Below are 8,008 nucleotides of genomic sequence, written 5' to 3'. Positions count from 1 at the left end.
ATCCCTCCCTCCCTTCTTCCCTCCCTCCCCTGCCTCTTTCACACTGAGATCCTGTGCAAGGTGGTGCTATAGTAACAGACACAATACCTGTCCTCAAGCCACTCCAGTTCGCTAATAAGACCACATCTATGGCAAGGGCCAGAAGTTAATTAAATATTTACCAGTCCTTTCTGCAGGGAGGGAATTATTGCAAGCTACAGTTCCTATTCACTGTGTATCCCCCACCAAGGAGAGGCCCCCTGCCCCAACACACTTGCTGGTTTGAATCCAAAGCTGCCTTCCCGTGCCTGGTCATTTATTATTGATGTTGCTGGGCCCTTGGGCAGACAGACATGGAGGGGCATTGGTGCAATGCTGTTTGAATAAGCAATGGAAGAACAGCCATAAATTGAATCCATTGCATTTTTGAAACACAAAGTGGCTCAAAGAAGTGAACCAGTCCAACTCAATGTGACTGCATGACGACAAAACACTTTTCCTAGCATGGCAGAAAGTACTTAATGAAAACTCTTGTGGAAATGCACCCTGCCTCTCCACTCATCATGCCTGCACATTGGCTGAAGTCAAATGAAGAATTTCTGCTTTTGGCAAGGCCTCAGATATTGGATTTGGGTTATGGACAAGAGAAAGAGAGAAAGAGAGAAAGAGAGAGAGAAAGAGAGAGAGAAAGAGAGAAAGAGAGAAAGAGAGAAAGAGAGAAAGAAAAAGAAAGAAAGAAAGAAAGAAAGAAAGAAAGAAAGAAAGAAAGAAAGAAAGAAAGAAAGAGAGAAAGAGAGAAAGAGAGAAAGAGAGAAAGAGAGAAAGAGAGAAAGAAAGAGAGAAAGAAAGAAAGAGAGAAAGAAAGAAAGAAAGAAAGAAAGAAAGAAAGAAAGAAAGAAAGAAAGAAAGAAAGAAAGAAAGAAAGAAAGAAAGAAAGAAAGAAAGAAAGAAAGAAAAGAAACCCAAAGCCACAAACCATTTCATATATTCCCTCCCCTATCAGTCCCTCCCTTTAGGTGAGGGGGAAGGCAGAAACTCTGTAGATTGTTAGAAAAATGGAGATCTTTGTGTTTGGCACATTACCTCACTCCTACAAGGAAAGTTAAATGAGGAACCTGTCAGTACCTCATCAGGCCACCATCACAACCAGAACTGGTTTTCCCTCGAAGTCCCCAGTTGAGAGCTGCCATGTGGAGGGCAGGCAGCTGCCCACCCATCAACCCAAGCTCCTGTTCTGCCACAGGCCACCTGGTGTCTCTGAGGCAGTGGCTGTGGCTCTGAACCTTCCCTCCTGCCCTACACTGTCCTTATCCTTCCAGGCTCACGGGCCACACTTTCCCCCTAACTTCTGTTCAGAGCTTGATCTACCCAAGCTTTGAACAGAAGGTCTATCCAAGGTCTAGAGAGAGAGAAGAGAAAAAAAGCGACGCAGAAAGCGACTCCTCCAGAGAAACAAACTGGATCTGAGTTCTTTTCACTTAAAAACTCCTTCTTTGGGTGTTTGAATGGAGTGAGGGTTTGAGTGGGATATAAATCTGGGTCAAAGCTGTGCAAGGACTATCCATCCACCACTCCATTCCTCTCCTAGCTCCTTGCATGGACCCCCAATCTCGGTTTTAGAACACTCCATAATATGAACATCAAATGTCTGGATCATCCCAGCTCCACTTTGAGGAAGGTGACGTTGGAAGATACATTTTCTCAGGGTTATGTGAAGCAGGCAAGCAGCTTTCACTGAAATCTTTTATTCCTAGTATGAACCTGGAGGGAAGAAGAGAGGGAGAGGGAGCATACTTAGGAGCTGAGAGTTTGGCTTTGCTGCAGTCTCTTTTGTTGCAGCACGGGTTAGAGTTTCATTCTCCTCTATCAATAATTCATGTGATGTAGAGAAGTGTTGGCTGGGCACATTTGTCCTTGCAGAACAGTCCTTCCATAGCAAGCATTTAGAACATGGGTACCTCCAGATCTCAGCACTACCTACCCACATGCCTCCAGCAGGGCTTCTCTGGGTGTATTTCTCTCTAGTTGGGTTGAACAGCAACTGCTCTCACTGCCAACTCAAGGACTGACCAGTAACCCTCCCTGCAGCACATCCTGCTGTCCTGGGAGCAGCTGCACCTCAACTTCCTCTTCCTCCTTACACTGCTCAGGCTTGCATCTGGCCCCATCCAAACTGAACAAAAGGAAGAAATTCCTCCTGTTTTCTCACTCCAGACCTCTAATCCTGGTTTACCACTGGGGTGTGCAGACAGGCCAAGAGGGAAGGTCACCACAATGGAAAGGCCCAACACAATCACATGTGTGCCTTAAAGCAGCCTCTCCAATTTTCACCAGGCACACAGAAAATGAAGCCCAGCAGGCCAATGGCCAGACACCGGAGGTATGTATGGGTTTGGGAATATATACATGTGAAACTACATAACAAAACTGTCTTCCCTGTAAACAAACGTGTATTTGCTGGCATTTGAGATTGTATTCTGAATGCTCTTATGGCAGCTGAACACCTGAAATCATTGAAGAATCCAGCTCCAAACTGGAAATAGTGCACATTCCAGTGCAAGGAATTCACTTTGGAAGACTGGAACTCAGGTTGGAAAGTGGTGTTCAAAACCCATACCTGCCAGCAGCTGTGGAAAAAACAGGTTTTATCTTGCCCATCTTTCTGGTCTTCTCGTCCTGGTTTGGATAAAGAGAACACAGAGCAGACACAAGAAAGGAGTTATGCTTAAAATGTAGTGTTTTGTTCACGTATCCACACCTTCTCTAGCTGAATTTAACACAGATGTTTGAAGTCTGTCCTCCATGCATTTGGGGCTGATTCAAGTGGATCCCTCAGAGATCTACCCTGGCTGGCCCCTGGCAAGGTATCTTCCCCTTAAGGCCGTACGGGTCTCTCACTAGCAATACCACTTGCATCACCATTTACAAAATTACACATTTCTCACAGCAGGTTTCCTTTCTCCCTCCTCTTTACTCTTTGCAATCCATCACAGCCTGCACTTCTGCAGTGCTACAGCAGTAGCGCCTTTTGAAATTCACTGATCCTTTCTCTAAGGTCTAAACAAAGTGTGTTACTCACTCTTCCTTCTCTGTTTCCTCCTCCTCAGGCTCACAGAGTAGCAAACTGCCTGGATTCCAAAACACTGCTGCAGAGACTGTCACAGCAGCTTTGCAGTGCCCTGCTCCTGCTGGGGCACCATCTACAGGGGCAGTACCCAATTCCCAGCAAGAATGTGCTGGATGAGGCCATGGCAATACCTACAGGACTAATCCCAGCACACGTTTCGGAGCATCAGCTGAGGAAGTCTTCCTTAATAAGACCTAACATGATAGCCCTTATAGACCCAGCTGTCATTGTTACTGCTTTTTTCTTTCCTGTTTTCACCTATGCCCTAATTTTCATTTTCAAAAATTATACCACATTGTAATTCTCCTTTTGCTATCTCAGACCTCCTTAAAACACAATGTATTATACAATTTCATTTTAAGTCTCCTGTTTGCAAGCTGGAGGTTAAGTCCAAGACATAGCATTTGCCTGCACTTGCAAGGAAATCTTTTGCAAAATTAAAACTATATGGTTCACACAGCTTGTAGATACTACTGAAACTACAGACTCCTAACCCCAGAGACCATTAGTAAGTGTATTAAAACCATATTTTAGACCCAATACAGACGTAAACCAGCATGGATACAGCCACTGCTGCGTGCTCATATACCATCACTACGTCAGGTGTTCAAGAGGAAAGTGAGCTGCAAGAAAACTTGAAACTGGTCAAGTGCACATACAGGAGATGTGTCTTCCTAACAAGAGCTGTGCCTTGCAGACACAGGGCTTGATTCAGAATTATAGCAACTCCTTAAGAAAACCAAGCTTGCAAATATCAGAACTAGCAATAAACATAACTTATGTGGAACAGTAGTTTCTACAGGTACAAGTAAATGTACACGTAGAGGCTATCTAATTTGTTACAGTTATTTCTTTTGTTGAAAAACCTTGAAGTACCATCTTTATGCTGCTCTTACCAATGATTCTTCAACTTAATGGATGGGGTGAAGTCTTCGCCACATTTAAAAGTGATTTTTGCTACTGGTTTCAGTGCAGACTGGATAGCATACACATTTCATGTGCTGGTTGTCTTGCAAGCAGCCACTTCTCTCAATGCCTGTAAAATATAAAATTTTGATCTCTTTACAAATATTTAATTATCACAGTAGTTGATACTCTGACACTAACATCCTGAGGCAGTAAATTTAACTTTTTGGTGTCTCTGCTGAATTAACATAAAGATGCCACACTTTGTGCTAAGTGATCCACCTTAACAATAACCAAAGGTTGCTGGGCTCCTCCATTGGCAATGCACAAGAATAACTTTGTCAATTTTTAATCAGTTTCATTTTAGTTCAAGGCCAATGTGATCACATGGTGCTTGTGAGATGATTTTTGGATCACAGTTTATTATTGTTATTTGGAGGAACCTTCTTTTGTTAAGGCGAGATGACTTTGCCTTTTTAACTCTCACCAAGACCTCAAAAGCTAGAAAGTCCTGAGTGACCTCTCTTCCTAAATGAAGATTTCTTAAAATTAAATTGAAATAAAACATTTTGATGCTTCAAAACTAAGTCTCTTTGAAAGTTTTAAATGCCTCCATTTCTTGCAAATGGAGCAAAGTATTGAAGCTGAGATAATGAATTTTGGTTTCATCTGCACATAAGTCTTAGGATTGGCTTCAGTATTTTCAGCCCCATGAGACTGACAATGCTTTGCGCAAGAACAAGGCCTTGGTAAGAGTTGTTTGGTAGATTTCGTTGAATCATGGAATCATTCTTTCAGGAAAAGACCTTTAATATCGTCGAGTTCATCTGTTAACCCATCACTGGCAAGTCCACCACTAAACCATATCCTTAGGTGGTGCCTAAGAGGTCCACTCAGATGACAAGTCTATTTTATTCTTAGGCATGGAACTTTGGGCTGAATCGAATTCTTCCTTTGTGTTTGTACAGTGTCTGGCGTAGTAGAGACGCTATTTCTGTTGGCACCTGTAAAAGTCATTGTAACGTTACATTAAAGAGTGGGTACTATAGGAATTCACCCTTCAAGATCTACAGCATCTGATGTCAAAAATAAAAGAGGTGACCTGGGATCCCAAGTTATACAAAGGTTTAGAGTAAATGATCAGTCTGGTCCTTCAGATTTTGAAACCTATGGCTTTACATCTACAGTTTTCTGCCATAAACAAAGATGGATTCAAAGACTTCACAATCCTGACTTCTATTTTACCATATATGAGAACTGAGTGCTTTCCTGCCGCATTAAAATGCTCCATGTTGAGTAAGCCCAAATAAAATTTTCAGATGTTATGTTTGTTTCCCTGATAACTGCAGCAAAACCAGCACTAATTCCAAATGGTTAAAAAAATTCCTCTTTAGTTTCTAGTTTCTGCTTCGCGATCAGATCACTGGTAGGAAAGACATCTGATCACAGTTGGACACAAAATAGAAATAGTGGCTCCTGGGATGCTAATAATACATAAAGCAACCATGGAAATAAGAATTCTTATTTATAATTTTCCTTACTGAAAGCTGCTAATTAGGTCCTCATTTCTTACCTTACACTGTAAGAGGGCTTTAAAGCATTTCTATGTGGAAAGTTCCTATGTGAAGTATGTCTGTTTCCCCGCAAAAAGCAAAAAGGGCAGAGTTTCTACGCCATTGCACTAATACAGATACATTTGATGATGATTCCTGTGCATACAGGAATACAGTTTGTTAATTAAAAATAGGTTCTTTTATACTTTCACAAAGCCGTATAAGGAAAATCTTGTACCTGGACAAGAACGTTTCTATGTTTGAACTTTATTTGAAAGTTTCTTGGGTTATAGTGACACCTTATGGCAGTTTTATTGTATCTTACAGTTCGTTTTGAAATTACCATAACATTTTACAGCCTGTCGCCTGTCACTATTATTAAGGAACTGCTTTGATGTTTTTAGAAATCTTTTATTTATAAGTTACTTAAAAGATCATTCCACCTCTTCAAATTTGTGTTTTCCTTTTTCCTCTTACTAGAAAAATACATTTTAAAGGGTATTATCTTCTTTCGCATTTAACAGATAATCTATGCCAGTCAGTACAGTTATAACATACAACATACTATTCATAACTACCTATGGTGATACCCAATTTGTGAATAGTCTCTTACTTGATTGATTCACTAAATTATAGCAGGTAGATCATTGTGTTTCTCTAATCCTAGATCTGAACACTTTAAAAGAAAACATCATAATAGAAATTAATGAAAAAAATGTTTCCTTTTAAATACTATTGGAAACCAAAACTGTGGGGCACGAAAATAAAACTCACTTCTACATGAAGATCAGAATTTATAAAATCTGCCTTCCTGGGATTCTCCCTTACATGAATTTTCTACTGTCTAACCAGAGCCATCTCTACCTACAGCCCTTCCCTCACCTGAAGTGCAAAGTTGGTCCCTCCAATGAGGCAACAGTAACCAAAAAACATACATCTTTATCTTTATACATACATCTTTATCTTTGGTATTTTAATAATGCTTTCATCAAACAAGGGTTGAAAGTGGGCAGCAGGTTTGAAGTTGCAAAGGGCTGAGAAGGAATGAGGGTGAAGGAAGGGAGAAGTCACATTAATCTTAAAAAAAGAGATGAAAATCTACAAATACTCAAGTTGACTTGAAAGGGGAGTTGTGTTTATGCTGAACTGCAGTTAGGGCTTAGTTATGTTAGAATAAAATAAGCTCCAGAATACCTTTCATGTAACCTTTTTTTGTTTAAAAATTGACATAGAGATGGCTTATAATGATAAACATTTTTTTGAGCAAAGTATTTGTTAAAATTAATATTCAAATTTTTAACAGATGTCAGTGACTCAATATATCAAATTTCTTACAATCTATAAATTAAAAAATTAAAACTCACATGCTTTTGCCATATTTTTAAAGGTATTTCTGTTGCTAAAATAGCTGAGATCACTGATTAAACACCTACCATCACCTGCATCTCTTTTGAAAGAATGGAAAGGAAATCAGTTCTAAAACCACTAGTTTTTCAAAATTAAGAAACTGAGCAATGCAGAAAGCAAAATCTCTTCCCTCACAATGCCTGCATTAAAAAGAACTGAAGAAAAATGAACTTAAAAAAACTGTAGCTTGGTGACCAGTAACTCACAGTTCAGGACAGTACTTTTAATTACTATTACTTTTGTTCAAATAAATTTTGTTTTAAAACATACAGATTTAATAAAGTTCTTTTCTAATGTCTCTGATCTTTATGTATATTTACACAGTAAATATTTGACCTACCTTTCACCAGAAAATGTATGCTACAGCAAAACAGGGAGTGGGGAAAAAAAAAAAGTGAGTTATTCAACTTCTTAATTATTAATTTGTTAATTATTCAATTTAACAAAGCAGTAATTTCCAACAAAAAAACATTGAAATGAAACATTCCAATAAGAGTGTTAAGACTAGATTAAATCAGAGCTCAAACAGCCGCCTATCAGCAGAGGCAATAGCTGTCAGGACCAGTCAGGCTCTTTCATGAAACAGCATCTACCAGCACTCCCTGCAAAGGCCCCGGGAATGTGAAAAGAGCAGGTGGGCAGGAGATACAATTTCAAAGAAAAAAGGTCCAACCCTGTGGGGCAGGCACTAGATATTCAGGTATTTTGCAAATGACAGTTTCCACTGTCCTTTTTTTTTTTTCTTTTCTTTTCTTTTTTTTTTTTTTTTTTCTTTTTTTTTTCCCCCACTGCAATTCCCTGAACTCTGCCTCTCTGCACTGAAGGGTTGCTCTATCACTCTGGCATCACAATTCAGTAATCCTTTGGATCACTCACCTGCAGCTGCTTTTAACATTTCTACTTCAGGCTCACACTGCCTGTAGAATAGGTAACAAGGGAAACCGATGCCTACTCATCAGCCCACTCCATTGGCTTGCCAGAGCTGGACCATCAAGCTGAGATGCAGAGCCTCATGGCATGGCAACAATCTCCAGCT

This window comes from Chamaea fasciata, unplaced genomic scaffold (assembly GCF_029207755.1).
Source record: "Chamaea fasciata isolate MVZ Bird 193981 ecotype frontalis unplaced genomic scaffold, bChaFas1.0.hap1 SCAF_5, whole genome shotgun sequence".
NCBI lineage: Eukaryota > Metazoa > Chordata > Aves > Passeriformes > Sylviidae > Chamaea > Chamaea fasciata.
The sequence above is the reverse complement of the archived record's forward strand: the minus strand, read 5'-3'. Positions refer to the sequence as shown.